General features: G+C 35.3%; 1 protein-coding gene across 1 annotated transcript in view; it reads left to right on the top strand.

Moving 5' to 3' along the window:
• The window catches only part of LOC106087206 (protein neuralized), a 68,705-nt gene that overhangs the window by 658 nt on the left and 46,105 nt on the right, over positions 1-21,942 (top strand). The window lies entirely within an intron of this gene.

The following is a 21,942-nucleotide window of genomic DNA, read 5'->3' as shown; positions in this document are numbered from 1 at the left end:
TAAATGCATTTTTAATAAAACTTAGAATGAACTTTAATTAAATATACTTTTTTTACACTTTTTTTCTAAAGCAAGTTAAAAGTCACAGCTGATAACTGACAGAAGAAAGAATGCAATTACAGAGTCACAAGTTGTGAAAAAATTTGTCAACGCCGACTATATGAAAAATCCGCAATTACTTTTTGGGCAACCCAATAAATAAAAAATGGTAATTAATTCGTGTTCAAAGTGAAAAGTAATAATTTATAACGATTACCTACCATAAATAATAAAAACAACAATTAGTTCGGCCGGGCATCTCGATCGATTTATGTACATAATTGCGTCTTCCAGAATCTCAAAGTGACCTATCTGGTTATGAACCGATTATGAGCATACTTGGCACGGATGTTGAAAGTCATAACAGAATTCCAAAATTCAGCCAACTCAGCAATAATTTGTGCCTAAAAGATGCTCAAGAAATGAAATCGGGAGATCGGTTTATATGGTTCCTTGAGCATCTTAAGGACGCAAACAATATCCGAATTCATTCTTCGATGTTCGAAGAAGCCATGCCCAGGGTTCACTAAAGAAGGTTGGGTCACTTACCCAGCTGATGTCCAATTCCAGAGTTGTATCCAAACCCAACTAGAACCTCAAATGCTTTGTTTAGATTTTCAATTCTTTTAACATTTTGTTCGTCAATTTTTTTATTTGGATTTAAAATTTTTTTATATTTTGTTCTTTTTCACATTTTTTTTAATATATAATTTACACTTTTATAATCATACATCTTTTGATATTGTGGCTGCTACACATGATAATACAAATAAAAACGAGAATGTCGATTTGGAAGTGTGCAGAAATTTGACAGCCTTGTGGGAATTTGTGCCACCAACACTACAGGGTTGTATCGTTGATTTCTTTGCTATTGGGTAAGTGACCCAACCTTCTTATTTCAACCATGGGCATGTCCTTCTTTCTCCTTACACCAATTTAAAAAACTTCATAACTTGATGATGGGTAAAATGATTTAAAAACATTTTTGTTTAAACTTGATACACGAATCGCATATAAAAATTTAGATTCAAATGCAGAAGGGTATAGGCACCACATCCCAAATAAACCAATCGGGAAGATATGGAATAATATCGAAATGGACCAAAGTGTGAGGGGACCGTGAACACCTGGACTGATAGCGATTATATGGGTCACAAATGAAAGGTATTTGGAAGTCGAGTACGAATGTTACTGCAATAGGCCACCATATCCTGGCGAGAACATTAGAAACAATTTTCAGTGGTGGTTGTGCCTTCCTAATGCTGGCGACATTTGTGAGCTACAGTTCCATTTGGTATGGCAACCATGTATAAACTTATCCACAAAGAGGTGTCGCATTGGGGCACGCCGTTCGGGCACGGCTATGAAAAGGAGGTCCCTTATCATTGAGCTTAAACTTGTATCGGACAGCCCTCATTGATATGTGAGAAATTTGCCCTTGTTCCTTAATGGAACGTTCATGGGCTTCAGGGACGACGCCCTTTACCCAAGAAATAGTTATTCTCTGTGTAATGTTGGATTCAAAAGAAAGGTATTCGGAAGTAGATTTATTGTTATCAACATGTGTATCCAAATATTATGGGGGCCCAAAATTGAGCGAAATGTAGTTCCATCAGGACAACAATATCTTGATATCATTGATATGTGAGAAATTTGCCCTTGTTCCTTAATGGAACGTTCGTGGGCTTCAGGGACGGCATCCTTTACCCAAGAAAAAGTCATTCTCTGTATAATGTTGGATTCAAAAGAAAGGTATTTGGGAGTAGAGTTATTGTTATCAACATGTGAATCCGAATATTATGGGGGCCCAAAACTTGAGCATAATATAGTTCAATCAGAACAACAATCTTGAAATAAAGCGTGATTTAGAGTTCGATTTAGATATACGTTGGACGAAATTATTGCTGTTAGACGATGATTTTACATTTATAGTATGTTGGATCACTCAAAAGACTGAGATCACCATCACCGTTCTTTCAATGTTGAGATTCATGTGTGTTAGGTTCGTTAAAGTAAAAATATTATTTTCGGTCGAGTAACCTTTCCGAAACCTGGCCTAAAACTCATTAACCACATCTTTATGTCTTACCAAACTCAATAATACTTAGTTGTTGATGTTTTAACCACGTTGTTGTTGTTGTTGTAGCAGTGTGTTGTATACCGAGTCTATCCTCAGCTCTTGCCAATGAAGAATTTCATCGGGTCAATCCGGTACGTACAACCGGCTGCCATGGGATTGACCGCTGATTGTCCGCGACTGCAGTTACAGCTACTCCGTATAAGAGCATCCCACTATCCGCAACCCGGTAGCTCTTAGCTGAACTTGTCGTAATGACGATGAACACCACACAAATCGTAACTGAGAGTTCCAACCCTTGTTGTGCTCAAAGTCATCCCGTGCTGGCTACTTAGTAGAATACCCGTAACAGTTTATACAGAGTTTTCAAAAGCGATAGATACCTATAATTGGATACATCCTTTCTTGTGCAGTGGTATAATAATGGACCTTCAGAAAGCCAAGACAATACATACCCGTAGAAAAAAAATTGAAAAGTTTAAGACCCTCCTGAAGAAACATATCTAGCGTAGCATATTTGTATAACTCGTAAGGAGTACGGTCGAATACTAAAAAATTGCAAATTTTGGCCATGAACATTCCACTAAGGAACAGTGGCAAACTTCTCACCTATCAATGTGTGCAGTCCGATTCAAGTTTAAGCTCAATGATAAGGGGCCTCCTTTTTATAACCGAGTCCGAACGGCGTGCCGCAGTGCGACACCTCTTGGGAGAGAAGTTTTACATGGTATATTACCTCACAAATGTTGCCAGCATTGGGAGGGGAAAGCCACCGCTGAAAATGTTTTCTGATGGTCTCGCCAGGATTCGAACCCAGGCGTTCCGCGTCATAGGCGGTCGAATACTAGAATTTTATTAATTTACGCGTCTCACAATACCAATACCAGTTCCCTCATTTCGAATGCAGAGTCTAGGAAAAGGTCAATAAAGTCAATAAAAGCAGTAGCCTCGGATAATACATCCTCAGCCAAAAGGGTACGAAAATGACCCTTAAAAGAGAATGCGCTCAAAATACTGCCAATTATAAAGGGGGTTTTCTTTAAAACATTCGCAAATCTCCAACAGCCGGTTGAATTGTTTACTTCATTCAACCCATCAATGTCCGAATTTACCAAAGATAGTTTCTTTCGTTCTCATAGATTCCTGTAAGACTTCCTACTTTCCACACACTATTTTCAATATATCGAAAAATCATATCAACTACAAAGATCTATTTTCGCAAGTAGAGGCGAATATTTGTAAGAGTAATTTTTATCTGATTTGACATTTTGCATAAAGTGTTTCGTTGTGTCTTGTGACCAACAACTATGCCAAGTAAGGCCTAACCAGATATAGCTGCCATATAAAACGATCTCGAATCTTGACATCTTGAACCTCTAAATATCGCAATTGTTAACTGCTTCGGCTGAAATTTTGCACGTAGGGTTCTGTTATGACTTCCAGCAATCGTGACAAGTACGATTCATATCGGCCAATAACTTGATATAAAATCGACCTCCCAATTTGACATTGTGTGCTCATGAAAGCCGCAGTTGTTATCCGATTTGGTTGAAATTTTCTCATTTGAATGTACGAATGCACAGCGTTTTCATATCGACAATACTGGAAATATAAAATTTTTGAAATGGATAAGATATCATCAAAAGTATTTTTGCTGTGTATGTTGAGGAGTTTTCTTATGCAATTTCGCTTGCCAAAAAACCAGCTATAGAGCAATTCTGAAAGTTTTGCTTTATTTAAAATGTTTACACTTTTTTCTTAGATCACAATTATTAATTGCCTTCTATTATCATATTTTTAATTCGGCAAGGCAAGCATTTTTTTCAACTTATAGTGGCTGGTTATAATTCGCTGTTATAATTCAACTTAATAATAAGATTAATTTTCCCTAATCTCTTTGCCAGGTACACCTTAAAATGTCTTAAAAAAATACGCTACCTTTTTTCAACTCGTTGCACTTGATGGTTTTTAATTCCAATATGACTCCTAAGTCTATAGAAATGTACCTGTTACAATTTTAAAGACCTTTTAGGACTAAGAAATGTATTGACACATTGTTGTAATACATAAAGCGCCTATAAACGCTAACTGTTAAAACGGCGTTAGTTTAGAAAAGTCACAGCAATCTTAAAAGTACATAAAAATATATTTATGGGAATGATTTTACAAAAACCAAATACATACAACTTCGGTGATAATGAGCTGGATTTCGAACACAATTCCACCCCAATCATTTAAAAATACCCAACTTAGGATTACTTCTCTTAAAAACCCTGAAAATCTGTTGTTACTAGTGTTCTATCGAAAAATTCCCCAATAAGTATTCGAAAGTTGATGGTATTCTTGAAATTTATTGGCATTGGTAGAAGGCAGTACAGGTAACAAAAGAAAAAACATATTGACCACAACCTTGGCCAGGTAAAATTTAAAGTAAAAATGGCACAAATGCCCACACAATGACCTATAGAGAGGCCATGTGTATTCAAAAACCCGAGAGCAGCAGCATATGATCACAATGATTGCAGGGATGTGATAGGAGACGAATATGTACAAAAGGCTCTTGGGCCTACACACATCCATGGGTGTATATCTATCCATCTATAGACGCACATGCTTTTCTTTGGGAAATCATATTCGCTTTAGGGGGAACTACGCAAACAATTTCAAATTTCTCATCTATTTTGGAATTTTTACTTTTTTATACTGGCAAAACACACATATGTATGTGTACATATATACAGGCACACTACACTGGCTATGTTAGAATAGGATATTGTGCCGTTAGGGTTTTACTTTTTCTTAAAGGAAAACCATATGCATTATTTTTCTTGATTTTCTTTGGCCTTCCATCGTTTGTTGCTTTCTGTTTAAGGGTGTATTGGGTTTAGTCACAACCAATCTTCTCTAATGCATGTCCTTGTGCCTATTTAGATAACTTTATGAGCCAATAGTTCTGGATATAAAGATAGAAGAAAAGAAATATTGGAATTCTTGCATTTTAGGAGGCAATGTAACTTGGGAAAATATTTCTTATGGGATGTATGTATACAAGAATGAGAAAGAGATTCTGTAATTATTCAGAAAGAAAAAAAAAATACTACTAATACTATTTTATTTCCCATGAACATTCCACTAAGGGACAGGGAATTGAAAAAAATTATACTCAAAAATTTACTAAACAAAGGATTGTAAGAAAACGGGAGTTTATTGTAGGACACTTAATTTGTGCTCATTATAATTAGTAAGTATGTGCACATTCATAGCTCCCTGACAGATTAAATAATGGAAATAAGAAAATACCGCATACAATTTTAATTTAATTCACAATCTTAATTAATTATTATATTGGGTTGCCCAAAAAGTAATTGCGGATTTTTCATATAGTTGGCGTTGACAAATTTTTTCACAGCTTGTGACTCTGTAATTGCATTCTTTCTTCTGTCAGTTATCAGCTGTTACTTTTAGCTTGCTTTAGAAAAAATGTGTAAAAAAGTATATTTGATTAAAGTTCATTCTAAGTTTTATTAAAAATGCATTTACTTTCTTTTAAAAAATCCGCAATTACTTTTTGGGCAACCCAATATTTGGAACCAATAGCAATAAGCATTTAGCAGAAAAACTTTTTCCTACAAACATTTCGTTTTGTAAAACGTGTTTTTCGAGTGGGGTATGTAGACATTTCTTGGGCCACTGCATGTGAATAGGCTTATGTAACTCACATTTTTATACCCTGCTTGACCACTGTGGTACAGGGTTGTTGTTGTAAGCACATTTTCATGTGGAGGTGGCGATCCTCGTCAAGCTCGTTTCGGTCCAAAGTACCGATAGCCGCGGGAACAGAGTGGCCATTGGTTATTTAAAGTTGCTAATAACTCGCCTTGTCATATCGAGCATCATAGGCATTCAGTATTAGTGCAAAATTCGGGGCCACACGACCTATCACTGATACTCTCCGCTCGATACCGCTGATTGTCCGCGACTGCCCTTGCAGCTACTCCGTGTGGAGCATTCCACTATCCGCACACTGTGGACGGTAGCCCGCAGTTAAGCTTCTCGTGACAGCAAAGAACACCACACAGATCGGACCTTAAAGTTCCAGCTTGTGTGGTGCACACAGCTATCCCGTCTCGTGGTACAGAGTATTATAACTTTGTGCATTTGTTTGCAACACCAAGAAGGAGAAGAGCTAGACTCATTGATGAGTATACCGATCGGTATACGAAAGGACCTCCTTTTTTATACCCAGTCCGAACGTCGTACCGCATAGCTACACCTCTTGTAAGAGAAGTTTTAACATGGCAGGATACCTCACAAATGTAGCCACATTAGTAAGAGGATAACCACCGCTGTCAAATTTTTTGATGTTCACGTCGGGATTTGAACTCAGGCGTTCGGCATCGTAACCACTAACTAACCACTGCGTCACGGTGGCCTCCAATTTAGATCAAGCTCACATATTTGTCTTTCACCCGATATGGCCTTTTAAGGCTGCAAAAGCTAACATTTTGGTCCGATCTTTACAAAATTTTGAATGAGGTGTTCTAAATTGACGTCCCAATATCTATGCAAAATTTCATTGAAATCGGTGTAGATTTAGATGTAGCTATATTTTTTAGCCGATATTCCACTTTAAAACTGCGGTACCCAGAATTTGGGTCCTATTGTAAAAACATCTCGATGTTCTATTCGATATTTCAGTAAGTATACAAAATTAAAGTCTGACAAGATCTAGACATAGGCTCTATTTCATAAAAGAGGTAGGTAGACACGGTGGTGTAGTCGGTTTACTAGTTTAACTTCATTTAAATTTGGCCAAAAAAAGATTTCTTTGCTCTTCACATCAAATGTGGAAATCGGACCCGGCATGAGTATCACACAGTCTGGAACTGGAATCGATTTATCGATATCGGATCCGGCACGGGATAAATTTGCGTACCACACTGGCTGGAACTTTGAGCTCTGATCTGAGTTATCTTTACCGTTGTTGTAGCAGTTTGTTGTGTTCTATCCTTCGTCTGCTTGGTTCTGTTGAATATCCCCCTGTGTGTTTTAGGTTAATTCACCACTGTTAACAAAAATTACCGGTCACTTTAGTTCAATTGCGTGCCTGTTTGGGCGTATTCTTCTTTTCACAGAATAAACCGGCGAAAACACTGGTATGAAAGTCTCTATGTTGGGGACAGTCCGTTTTTTTTTCATAAGTACTTATTCGATTCGTTGTTTTTGGTGCTGTTCTTGTTGTACACCCATATTACAAAGACAATAAACATCCACCTTGATCTGGATTAGAAATGCGATTTTTTTTAATGAAAAACGACATTTAAATATAAAGAACTCATTTTAAGTTTAAAAATAATTTTTTGTTTTCGTTTTGAATTAATACCAAATTGTATTTTTAAAGGAATGAATAGGTGGACAGGGCCCGCTCCGCTGCGCCTTCTTTTACTCTCTTATTTTATCTGAGCCCTATAGTAACACGGTCAGGAACTAAGTCGTAATTGGGAGTGTTGGTATGGCCTTTCAGATATTTTGCCCCAATGTGGATATCATATTGGTGCTCTACTCCTAAATACCTTTCATTCGATCTTTATATTGCTATGGTCGGTACATATGTCCGCTATCAGATTCGTGCCCTAGTCTCAAATACCTTTTATTTGAGCCCCATATTATCATTATTGGTTTATACTTCCATTTGGCGGGCTTTGGAGGTGACGCGACTCCCCTAGATATCCCACCCTAGATACCAAATGTCTGTATTATAAACAAACTAAATTTCGCTTAAATCACCCCACCCATCTCCTAGATCTGGAGTTTTTGAAAGGGGAGTGTTCACCCATTAAACTTTGGATGTTAGATCTACTTCATTAACTTATTATAAACAAACTAAATTTCGCTTAAATCGCCCCACCCATCTCCGAGATCTGCAGTTTTTGAAAGGGTTCACCCATTAAACTTTGGATGTTAGATCTACTTCATTAACTTGGCTTTGTTAGTGGATTGGAGTAACCAAACCCTTTGCCCCGAAAGTGGATATTAGATCTACTCCCAAAATACATATTGGAGCTAAATAATGCTATATTCCGTACATATGTGTGGTTTATGGGAAGTTTATGAGGTGAGACTTCCCTGAAACTCTTGGCCATAAAACAGATATCAGATTTGAGCCCCTTATTGCCATAATCCACAAATATGTCCAGTTTGAGGGGTATGTAGGATGGGGCGGCCATCAAACTGAAATTTCTTTTATTTGAGCCCCAATTGCCATTGGTTTAAGGGAAGTTTATGGGGTGAGACGACCCCCCGAACACTTCGCCTCAAATTTGGATATCATATTCGTTTTCTACCATCAAATACCTTTCATTTATTGCCAAAGTAGGCAAACATGGCCGGTTTGAGGGGAGTTTAGAGGTCGGACCCTGAAATAATATTAGTATCGTGGTAGAATACGATTTTGTTTCAGCCCCATAATGTCAAGCATTTTGAAGATGGCTATCAAGATTTTCAGGGCTAAGAGTCTCGTTCAGATCCATACTAATAAATTCTTTTTGTATTGGTTATCTGCATTCAAAATCATATTTCAAAGCTACCACCTGGGATACCACATTTTTAAAGATCCGCAGGTCCTTCTGTGTCTATCCCAGCTTTAGGGTAAAAAGTGTACTCTTCCACCAAAGACCTTTTATTGTTGTCCTATTTTATCCTGATCGGCCTTGATATATTATTTTTAATTCCTTTTTTGGGAAGGATAGGGGGAAGGGTATTGCCCCTGCCACAAACTTTCATTTGGGTAAAATATATTCTCGGTCGTCCAACATGGCAGTTTGGTGTTGTTTTTATTGAAAGATAATTTATTTGAGTCCTTTAATGTCGAGATCTACATGTCCTGCTAAACGGCAGGACGTGACCCAGATACTTGCTTGAATCCTTATATAAACTTTAGATTCAAACTGATATAGACATTTCTTTTAACTCACATACACGTCCAACTAAAGGGTATTTAATGGGTGGGCCGGTCCCATACTTTGTCCCAAATGTGTATATCAGATTCGTAGTCAACTCCCAAAGACGTGTAATTTGATACCCATTTTGTGATGTTGGACATTCATGCCCGTTCTGGGGTTTTTTGGGATTGGGGAGGCCCCGTAGACACCTTGGACCAAATTCTTATAACAGCTTCCAAACACCTTTCATTTGATATCCATATTGCCCCAAATGCCTAAATATGTGCTTTTGAGAGGTTTTGGGGGGTGGGTCGTCTCGGGCACCAAGTCACCAATACATTTTTATATCAGCTTTTTACTTTACTTTTAAATACCAAATATTGTTCAAATCGGTCAATATGTCCTGCTGAGGGTTTTTTTGGTGGTGGGGAGGCCCCTCAGACACCAAGGAATAATTGTTTATGTCAGAGATGTACTCTACTATAAAATACATTTCATTTGATATCCATATTGCTCAAAGGGGTAAAAGTGTCCTACTGGGTGGTGTTTTTAGGGGTGATGACGACATATATGGTGATGTTTTAATGCCAAGTTCGTACTCTACTCTTAAATACCTTTCATTTGATACCTATATTTTACCAAACGGTAAACATGCCCGTTCGGGTGGGTTTTGTGATGGGGCGTTCCCCCAGGTTATTTGACCCCAAAATTTTATACCAATTTTTTGTTTTTGGGGTACCATATGGTGGCATGCAAAATTTCACTTAAATCGGTTAAAATATCTCCGAGATCTGGCCTTTTTAAAAATGGGGGTATGGGGAGGGTCTGGAGGACTACGGATATCAAATAATGTATTGGGTTGCCCAAAAAGTAATTGCGGATTTTTCATATAGTCGGCGTTTACAAATTTTTTCACAGCTTGTGACTCTGTAATTGCATTCTTTCTTCGGTCAGTTATCAGCTGTTAATTTTAGCTTGCTTTAGAAAAAAAGTGTAAGAAAAGTATATTTGATTAAAGTTCATTCTAAGTTTTATTAAAAATGCATTTACTTTCTTTTAAAAAATCCGCAATTACTTTTTGGGCAACCCAATAGTCAACTCCACCATCTGTGATATTTTCATGAAAATCGGCTCAGCCGTTTTTGAGTCTATACGGAGAGACAAACTAACAAAGCAAAACAATTTAATTTTTATAAAGGGTGATATTTTAAAAGCTATAGGAAAGTTAAAAAAACACATAAAAATCAGAAAAATGCATGAAATTTTTTTCACCCTTTTATACCTTTATTTGAGCCCTATATTGCTATGATCGGACCCCCCAAAGACTTGGTCTCGAATCTGGATATCAATTCCATGTTCTGCTCCCAAATACCTTTATTTAAAAATAAGTTTACCCCTCTATTCCTAACGTCCAAGCTTACTATACTCTTACTGCTTTAACCGATTTCTTCGGTCAAGGGCAAACACTTAGTTAGCGTTCAACAAATATCACTCACGTGTTCATCTCTAGCCAGTACTTTGATTAACCAACTCATTTTACCACCCTCCTACCTGGCATTGGTTTCTATTTCTTGTTTTCAGAGTTTTCTTTTGTTCAATTACTCCTTATGTACAATTTTCCTAAGGTGAAACCACAGTTCCTCCATTGTGTTTCCATATCCTTGTATCCTGCGCATCTTTGATGTTGAATTTACACAGCCCAGAAACATATACAAAGAAGTCTGACAGGCTGTTTTAATATTGGAAAAGTTCATTTACTTTTCTCATCTTGGCATTACCTAAAGATGTGCATGCCAAAGAGATTGTTATGTAATATTCTCCATTGTTGTTGTAATAAATGTTACACACATAGGAAAAGAGAGCATCACAGTTTGTTTTTCTTATACCAGCGATTCTTATTAACTCTCAAGTACTCTTACGTAATTTCCATTTAGTTACGTTACTTATGTATGTAGAAAGATGTGAGTGCAACCGTGTGGCATATGTTTCTTAAGGACGAGAATTATCATTTGCCTATTAACTTATTCATGTTAGGGAAAACGAATTTGAAAACCTCCACCTTTCAATTTTGCGTATTCTGCAAGTCTCGCAGCACATTTGCAGATAATGGATCAATGGAGGGACGGACAGATGCAGCAACATTGTCTTGACAAATGTTACTTTTATTTTCTTCTATGCTATTTAATTTGAAACAAATGATAGGCCATGGTGAGGGAAAAAGAATAGTCATTCAATATGAGTCAGCTGATATGGGCAAGTAACAGATGATCATCTTGTTTGTTGGCGGTATTGATGAAGATGCTAAGACCACAAAAACTAAAACTGAATAATCTGATTTGTATGTGAATTTATGTGTTTGCAAACAAGCTGGGGTTTTAGCATTTGTTTAATCTTTAATTTAATGTGACCTATTTAAAACATAGTCCCTTTTGCATCATGTCGGCTAATTCAAAAGAAGTTGTTCCGACTAATTGATTGATAAGCAAAGCATAGGCAAAATCTATTAAAAAAATTTAAAAACTTTTCTTGATTAAGATGTTTTTCTCCGGTTTTTTTGTCAGAACTTTTTTAAATGAAAATAATAAACGAAAATACATGCATTAAGAAAGGAACAGCTAGCAGACAGGGTTGTCGAACAGCTAGCAAACAGGGATGTCGGGCGTGGATAATGTGGCATTTATGTCATAGAGGCGTTTTCGCAATAAATACAACATACCAACGTACAGCCCTTGAAGCCTTCCCACCAAATATGGCCGATGAGTTATTCTAACCAAATGACGAAACGCGTTCCATCGTGGTTGGGGTGTATGGTGATATCTGACTTTATTTTTTCCATTGCAAAAAAAATCTCCAATCATTGAGCTAGTCTCTAAGGAGAAACAAACGAAAATTGTAAGATAAATATTATCTTTAGCCTAACAGGCAAAAACACTTGAAAAAGAAAATTCGGCAGAGCCCGGCCGGGATTCGAACCTGGACACACGGAGCATCAGCGAGAGCCGTTGCCTTTGTCTAGTGTTCGAAGCCATCAATGCAACGTCCAAAAGATGCACAGAATTATGTGTATGCCAGGGAGCAGTGTAATTGTGTAGACAAAAAAAAATCTGCCATTAGACAAGCACATGCATTGGGAAAGGAACAGCTAGCATGCAAGTTTGTCGGTCGTGGGTAATGTGGTATTTATATCATAGAGACGTTTTCGCTATAAATACGACATAAGTACAACATACCAACGTGCAGCCCTTGAAGCCTTCACACCTAATATGGGCGATGCGTTACTGTAACCAAATGACGAAACGCGTACCATCGGGTCAATCCGGTATGTATATCCGGCTGTCGTGAGATTGCGCGACCTATAGTGGTTGGTGTGTGTGGTGATATCGTGCTTTCCTTTTCCATTGCAAAAAAAGTTACGATCATTGAGCTCGTCTCGAAAGAGAAACAAACCAACATTGTAAAATTAAAAAGATCTTCGCCCTAACTGGCAAAAAAAGATATTTTATTTCATTGTTGCTCGACGTTTCGTTGGCTTTTTTCTAACATTATCAAGCGCGTCTTTATTAGAAATTATTTGTCACAGAACCGTTTCTACATTATCGGAATGGAATATTCCTAATCGGGTTTGTCACTATCCGGATTTCCCCATAGGATTTTCGTCGTCCTACTGACGGTTTCGCTGTTCCACAGTGTTACATGCACACTGTAGGAAGACGGAAATCCTATGGGGAAATCCCGATCGTGAAAACCGTTAGCCGGCCGTGCCCTTAACTCGGACTGCGTCGACGCGAAAGGCTTCGGGTTAATCAAGTTTCTTGATGGCAATCCTCTGGCTTTCACTGCCAAATCGTCTGCTCTTTCATTCCTCCTTACTCCACTATGACACGGCAACTAAACGATGCGTATTGTGCCATGGTCAGAGAAGGCGTTTTTCTCCTTCTTACACTCCAAGGCGTAAAGATGTTCACACTCGATGTCACGCATCGTTAGGCAGTCGAAAACAGATCTCAGTCCCTAAGTTCTCAATGAAGACCCTCAGACCCACTCTGTCCTCTAGCTTTGATCCATTTGTATAGCATGAACTCCCAGATGGTAGCACCAGAGTTTCGGTAATCCAAGATTGTGCCTCAGGCAGCAGAGGCGCACTCGACCTCAGGTGTCATCTCAGGTATCCGTCGGAAGCCTCCCCTAAACCATCCGTGTTTCCTATCGTCGTCTCGATTATACCGCGATGGTATGACCTGCTTCTATCGTCTGACCATTCTCCTATCGCCTTATGTCTCATAGCCGCAGCCGCTCACATTTAATCTGTATGTCTATGGGCCGGATATCTAGAATAATCTCTAGGACCCACTCTGTTCTTTAGCTTTGATCCATCTGTATATCATGATCTCATAGATGACAATAACAGAGTTCCGATAATCCAAGACTGTGCCTCGGGAAGCAGTGCCTCGCACTCGATCTCAAGTGTCATCTCAGGTATCCGATCGCAAACATCCTATCGTCGCCTCGATTATATCGTGATGGTATGACCTGCTCCTATCCTCTGTCCATTCTTCCACCGCCTTAAGTCTCATAGCTGCAGTGTTTACCTCTCATTTAATCTGTATATCTATGTGCCGGATATCTAGAATATTCTCCAGTGCCCTAATGGGTGTGGTCCCCATCGCTTCACCTATGCCAAGACAACATGTTAGTTTCATTGCACTTTTTCTCCATCGCAGTCCACCAAGCTACTTAGGCGTAAGTAAGTATTGGTCTTATCACACACCTGTAGAGCCAGTGTACTATCCTCGGATTCGGGCCCTATTTCGAGCCCAAGACAAAATTTCAATGAAATTTTATCTAAAGACAAAATTTCAATGCAATTTTATCTAAAGACAAAATTTCAATGCAATTTTATCTAAAGACAAAATTTCAATGCAATTTTATCTAAAGGCAAAATTTCAATGCAGTTTTATCTAAAGACAAAATTTCAATGCAATTTTATCTAAAGACAAAATTTCAATGCAATTTTATCTAAAGACAAAATTTCAATGCAATTTTATCTAAAGACAAAATTTCAATGCAATTTTATCTAAAGACAAAATTTCAATGCAATTTTATCTAAAGACAAAATTTCAATGAAATTTAGCTAAAGACAAAATTTCAATGAAATTTTATCTAAAGACAAAATTTCAATGAAATTTTATCTAAAGACAAAATTTCAATGAAATTTTATCTAAAGACAAAATTTCAATGAAATTTTATCTAAAGACAAAATTTCAATGAAATTTTATCTAAAGACAAAATTTCAATGAAATTTTATCTAAAGACAAAATTTCAATGAAATTTTATCTAAAGACAAAATTTCAATGAAATTTTATCTAAAGACAAAATTTCAATGAAATTTTATCTAAAGACAAAATTTCAATGAAATTTTATCTAAAGACAAAATTTCAATGAAATTTTATATAAAGACAAAATTTCAATGAAATTTTATCTAAAGACAAAATTTCAATGAAATTTTATCTAAAGACAAAATTTCAATGAAATTTTATCTAAAGACAAAATTTCAATAAAATTTTATCTAAAGACAAAATTTCAATGAAATTTTATCTAAAGACAAAATTTCAATGAAATTTTATCTAAAGACAAAATTTCAATGAAATTTTATCTAAAGACAAAATTTCAATGAAATTTTATCTAAAGACAAAATTTCAATGAAATTTTATCTAAAGACAAAATTTCAATGAAATTATATCTAAAGACAAAATTTCAATGAAATTTTATCTAAAGACAAAATTTCAATGAAATTTTATCTAAAGACAAAATTTCAATGAAATTTTATCTAAAGACAAAATTTCAATGAAATTTTATCTAAAGACAAAACTTCAATTGTTAATATCAAGTTCCTTAGTGGAATATTCATGGGAAAAATTTTCATTTTGCAATATCAAGTAGTAAACATCTTGGCGAAATTGCAGCCTTTAAGAAGGTTTCAGCTTTAAGAATAAATATCAAATGCTAACATCAGACATATTTTATGACTATTAGCATATAAAACTCCTGCTATCTCAAACGAAATGTCAATGGTTTTCGAAAAACATCTGACTTGTCTATGTTAAGAAAGAAAGGCTTTTCCATCCACCATTAATACTCACTCCAATGCTTGTATTTAAACATGCATCACCTTTGCTTGCTTTCAATAAATTTAGATTTTTGTCACTTGGTTGGAAAACAAATCTCAACCTAGAATTGCCAGCAGCAGAATGATAAGTGTAACAGACTGATCGAATTTCATGACCTGCAGCTGGTTGCGATCAAATGAGTAGAGAGGGAGGTTGGGGTAAGGAAGGAAGGAAGAAAGGATGTGTGCGCATGCGCGGAAATGAATATAGTGTTAAATTTAGATAAAACACTACACAGGCTAAGAAAAATAATATTTGTTTGGTGAGCAAGCAGTCGTTGAAGCCAAAACCGCAGTAGAGCCAGCCAAACTTATCAGATTATCATCAAAATGAAATTTATTTTGTTTTTGCTTTTGTTGAAAAGCCAAGAACTGATGGACTATTTTTCAAACATATGCCACCGAATATTTCAAGTTCAGATTAAGAAGTTTTTCCTTCATAAGTAAAGAAAGACATCCCTTCAAAACTCCAAAAGCAGTGGAAGTCCTACGACTATATTGTTAATTAAATGCATATTATGTGCAAATAATTGTTGAACAAATGTTGTCCACAACCACATTTTTTACTCTGTTTGAAAATTGGTCAGTTGGGGAGCCCACAGACACTTAAAAGCAGATGGCTCAATTTTAGTTCAAGGAGCATTTCTTCCCTTTTTGCTAAAAATGAATGAAGACCAGAAGAGATAGAGAGCATTCTTTTGTCTGCCAAACAAGCCAAGTTGAATCGTTTATCCATGCATCTTTGATCCCTCGGATATGATGATGAAAAAGTTCATCTAAAGTTTGCAGACAATTGCGTTTTTGAATTTGGAGATTTTTGCTTAATATTTTGGACTACAAAAATAAATTAAAAAAATATGTTGCTCTTAAATAGAAATTAAGCAAAGATGACGGAGGGCGGCGCGTATGCATGCATTCACATTCATATCCTGTGGCAATGCGCCCGAGCAGCATCCTGTGTCAGCCTCCGGGACAGCTGTTATAACCACTAAAATACCACTATGATGATGATCATTGTCTGTTCGCATTTAGTTGTTGTCGCTGCGATATGCATATGCAACAGACAGCAATACAATTAAAGGACATCGAACGAAAGCAACACTATTCACCTTTAGCCAACAAGCCTTGACGACTGAAGCAGCTAGTCAAGCAACCAGTCGTCCATAGAATTGTTGAAAAAGGATAACCGATCGAACGAACAAAAGTAGCACGAAATTATGAATAATTTCAATTCAAGATCGCACAGTGATGAAATGTTCAAAAAAAGCAAAACAAAATATATTATAAAAAATTACGATTGTTGTAATACTTGGCCTACGGTAATACCAGGTTTTCAAGAATATCGATTTATAGAGAAGCTATAGCTTCTATAACTTTAAGTGAAAATTGTATTGACATTTTTTTCAAAATTCCGCCTTTAGAGCGAATTCTATCAAAATTATGGCGTTATCTTTTGAGAAGGCCTTGCATTTTTCTTGTGGGAAAAATTCAATAAAATCTGATCACTGGAGAAAATTTCATTAAAATTTTTTTAATTTGGTCTTAAACGAAAATTTATTTAAAAATTTAAATCTCTTGGAATTTATTTAAAATTTTAAGTCTGAAATTTTGTATTTAGGTAAAATTTTATTGAAATTTGTCTTTAGATAAAATTTCATTGAAATTTTGTCTTAAGATAAAATTTCATTGAAATTTTGTCTTTAGATAAAATTTCATTGAAATTTTGTCTTTAGATAAAATTTTATTGAAATTTTGTCTTTAGATAAAATTTTATTGAAATTTTGTCTTTAGATAAAATTTTATTGAAATTTTGTCTTTAGATAAAATTTCATTGAAATTTTGTCTTTAGATAAAATTTCATTGAAATTTTGTCTTTAGATAAAATTTCATTGAAATTTTGTCTTTAGATAAAATTTCATTGAAATTTTGTCTTTAGATAAAATTTCATTGAAATTTTGTCTTTAGATAAAATTTCATTGAAATTTTGTCTTTAGATAAAATTTCATTGAAATTTTGTCTTTAGATAAAATTTCATTGAAATTTTGTCTTTAGATAAAATTTCATTGAAATTTTGTCTTTAGATAAAATTTCATTGAAATTTTGTCTTTAGATAAAATTTCATTGAAATTTTGTCTTTAGATAAAATTTCATTGAAATTTTGTCTTTAGATAAAATTTCATTGAAATTTTGTCTTTAGATAAAATTTCATTGAAATTTTGTCTTTAGATAAAATTTCATTGAAATTTTGTCTTTAGATAAAATTTCATTGAAATTTTGTCTTTAGATAAAATTTCATTGAAATTTTGTCTTTAGATAAAATTTCATTGAAATTTTGTCTTTAGATAAAATTTCATTGAAATTTTGTCTTTAGATAAAATTTCATTGAAATTTTGTCTTTAGATAAAATTTCATTGAAATTTTGTCTTTAGATAAAATTTCATTGAAATTTTGTCTTTAGGTAAAATTTTATTGAAATTTGTCTTTAGATAAAATTTCATTGAAATTTTGTCTTTAGATAAAATTTTATTGAAATTTTGTCTTTAGATAAAATTTTATTGAAATTTTGTCTTTAGATAAAATTTCATTGAAATTTTGTCTTTAGATAAAATTTCATTAAAATTTTGTCTTTAGATAAAATTTCATTGAAATTTTGTCTTTAGATAAAATTTCATTAAAATTTTGTCTTTAGATAAAATTTCATTGAAATTTTGTCTTTAGATAAAATTTCATTGAAATTTTGTCTTTAGATAAAATTTTTTTGTGGAAGGGTCCAAAGAAATTTCATCTATAGACAAAATTTCAATGAAATTTTATCTAAAGAGAAAATGTCAATACAATTTTATCTAAAGACAAAATTTCAATGAAATTTTATCTAAAGACAAATAAATAATAAAATTGTATTGACATTTTGTCTTTAGATAAAATTTCATTGGACCCTTCCACAAAAAAAATTTCATTAAAATTTTTTTAATTTGGTCTTAAACGAAAATTTATTTAAAATTTTAAATCTCTTGGAATTTATTTAAAATTGTAAGTTTGAAATTTTGTCTTTAGGTAAAATTTTATTGAAATTTGTCTTTAGATAAAATTTCATTGAAATTCATTGAAATTTCGTCTTTAGACAAAATTTCATTGAAATTTTGTCTTTAGATAAAATTGTATTGACATTTTGTCTTTAGATAAAATTTCATTGAAATTTTGTCTTTAGATGAAATTTCTTTGAAATTTTGTCTTAACATAAAATTTCATTTCATTTCATTTTGTCTTTAGATAAAATTTCATTGGACCCTTCCACAAAACCCTGTTGTCCGACTGAAGGCATTGAACGCATAAAAGCCTCATTTCTTATAAAGAATTTACGAAATTTGGAAGAGTTCCCTTAACATTCGTACCAGTTACAGTCAATATTAGAAATTACGCCCTTTTTCCTGCAATTTGAAGCAGTATTTGGCTTCTTGACATCCATGGTTTTATTCTGCACTCTTAGCAAATACACAGAAACGACGGAAAGTAAAATGAATTTGAGTAATTTTTATGTTGAAAAAACCTTCAAAAATTGAGGTCAGCCTACCAACCTACCAAGATAATAAAAACCTACCAATTTTGGTAGGAACCTATCAAAAACGGCAACACTGCTTAACATATTTCACAAAAACCCTCCTCACTGTAACTAAAATACCAGCATTTCTAGTAATCCTAAACTGAATATTTAGAAAATTTTCTCAAAGCGAGGCAATTTCTCCCCATTTGTATATCCTTCACCATAGGAAAAGGGGATACTAACTTCTCTATTCCGTTTGTAACACCTCGAAATATTGATCTAAGACCACATAAAGTATATATATTCTTGATCGTCTTGACATTCTAAGTCGATCTAGCCATGTGCGCCGTCTGTCTGCTCCCATATAAACCGACCTCCCGATTTGACTTTTTGAGCCTCTAAATGGTGCATTCTTTTCGGATTTAGCTAAAATTTTGTACTATGACGTCTTTTACGACATTTAATGGATGTACCAAGTATGGTTCGAATAGGTTTACAAAAAGCAATTGCGGATTTTTTAAAAGAAAGTTAATGCATTTTTAATAAAACTTAGAATGAACTTTAATCAAATATACTTTTTTTACACTTTTTTTCTTAAGCAAGCTAAAAGTAACAGCTGATAACTGACAGAAGAAAGAATGCATTTACAGAGTCACAAGCTGTGAAAAAATTTGTCACGCCGACTATATGATAAATCCGCAATTACTTTTTGGGCAACCCTAGCCCCCATATAAACCGATTTTTCGATTTTACTTCTTGAGACTCTAGAGGGCTTAATTCTTATCCGATTTAGCTAAATAGTGACTTCTTCTATGCCCTCTAGTATACTTGCCAAATACGATCTGAATCTGTCCATAGCCTGATATAGTTCCCATGCAAACCGATCTCTTATCCGATTTGGTTGACATTTTGTCTTTAACATCCAAGCCAAGTATGGCCCGAATCGGTTTATAAACTGACATAGTTCGAATAGCATAGCTATTCTTATCCATTATACTTTGTTTGCCTATAAAGAGATACCGGGCAAAGAACTTGGCAAATGCGATACATGCTGGAGGGTATATATGATTCGGCCTGGCCGAACTTAGCACGCTTTTACTTGTTAGTTTTTTGTTCCTTACCGATAGACTTCTCCTTTATTTTTGCCTCCACTTTCATAATACACTTTTTTTCATTTAATTTTCTTGTTATTTTTTTATTCATTTTTAAATTTCTGAAATAATTATTACCATTTCCTTTTGAAGTTTTTCATACCACTGTGCATAGTTGTCCTTTCCGTGCAACCTGGTTTAGTTTTCTTGATATTTTGGCAAAACTGCATAGGAAGTAGCACCAATAACAACAATAGCCACATCAATGTACCAACGAATTTGGAACAGACAAACTACCACCGACAACTGGTTGTGGAATAAAGAAACGACAAAATATCTTACAGTTTTGGAAGGCAGCCAAACAGACAGTAACCAGCCAGGACAACCAACCCTGATGGGAAGGATGACTGAAGTTAGCATATTGTCCTAGCTGTTGCTATTGCTCCACTGGTGTTTGTTGGCATTGTTGTTGTTATTATTGTCTGTGACATGCAATAGTTTTGGGATATGTCTGCTCTCTGTTCTGCGGCTGCATTCACTCATCATTTGCTTTGATATAATTTTACCCCTATCATTCCATCTGTTTTTGCTCTTGTTGCAGTTGTTTTTGTTGTTGTTGGTGGTGGTTACTGTGGTTGTGTGTCCTGCTCTTTTGTTTTTATTATAGTTGTTGCTTTATGGTCTGCTATCGAATGTTTGCAAAAACTCAACTCCAGGTGTAAATTTAAATGGCAATGTCGTCGTCTACACCATATACACTCACTACACGTAGTTTTTATGTAAACTTTGCTTTCTTATTGATAACACGCTTGCTCTGCTGCACACATAAGCAAGCGTTTTAGCAAAGGGTTCTTTGGCGTTCGATATTTAAGGTAAATTGACTGCCAACTGCTCCTATCGACCATGGCTGTTTGTCTCGAAGTCCAAGAAACCATCACAATTATTCACACTAACAAAAGCAACAACACAACAAACAGCTAGCTGTTTATCGGCGGCAGCAATTGATATGCGCCTTTGTCTTCTTCTGTCTATGTATATACATGTCGCTGCTTTTGTTGGTATTTTTTCGGTTTTGTGATTGTTGCTTTTGTTGTGGAATTAAATATTGGACGTGTGGCGAGCAGACGTGTGCTTACTTCACTTACCACTTTAATTCCTTCATTATTTATGGGCTGCATGCCTGAAATGCCTTTGGGCAGACGACGCAACTTGATGCCTATGTCCACTATCCTTTACATATTTAATGTGCATTTACGCGATAGCAATGTCCATCTTGTCCAATTGTTCTATGCCTCACACATTGATAATAAAATACCAAAACAAATTGGATTTAAATTCAATAGAACATTTCCTTGAAATTAAGTCATTTCGATTTTGAAACGCATAGCAATTGTTGTAAGTTTGGCTAGGGCAAATGTATATAAATCACCCTAGAACTTCCACTAACCCTAGGTTGAGGCCCTCAAACCTAAAATGTTTGGGGGTTTTAGATACCAGATAACGCTTAAGATCGCCTTTAACCAGGCAAGTACAGAATAATCTTTGTTCCAACATCCCCTGAACTTCCAGCAGTGTCTTTAACATGCTTTAACCGTCGGGATAGTAATTACGCTTGTATACTCCGAAAAAACTTAGAAATGTTCGAATTCCTCGCTGAGAGCGTGCTGTGTGTGTGCAATTGAGGATGCATGAGAAGAGTACAAGATCAATACTACTGTCTTAGAGGAAAGTGGCACTTTGTATTATAGCTGCCATCCGCAGCTGTGGAATTGTGGTTAGGGGACTAAAGCCTTTTGTGTTACGATTTACTCGGGTGGATGAGAGGCTATCCACAATTCGCAGTTCAATGGGTATGGTGTAGGGATAAACCCTAGGCCAGGTCGACCAGACCAAACGTTGGGTATGGTGTAGGGATCAACCCTAGTAACCTCAGAATACCATGTTCCGTACAAAAGGAAGGAGACAAAACAATATGTGCTAGTTACAGAGACTCCTCCTTATCGCATATATGAACTCAAAATGTCTTTTAGCCGTGCCTGCGATTATCATGAGTGTTCTTAAAACATTGATATGATTTTTTAGGAAGA

The sequence above is a fragment of the Stomoxys calcitrans genome, chromosome 2 (assembly GCF_963082655.1).
Source record: "Stomoxys calcitrans chromosome 2, idStoCalc2.1, whole genome shotgun sequence".
NCBI classification, from domain to species: Eukaryota; Metazoa; Arthropoda; class Insecta; order Diptera; family Muscidae; genus Stomoxys; species Stomoxys calcitrans.
Note: the sequence above shows the minus strand (reverse complement) of the source record. Positions and strands in the feature narration are given on the sequence as shown.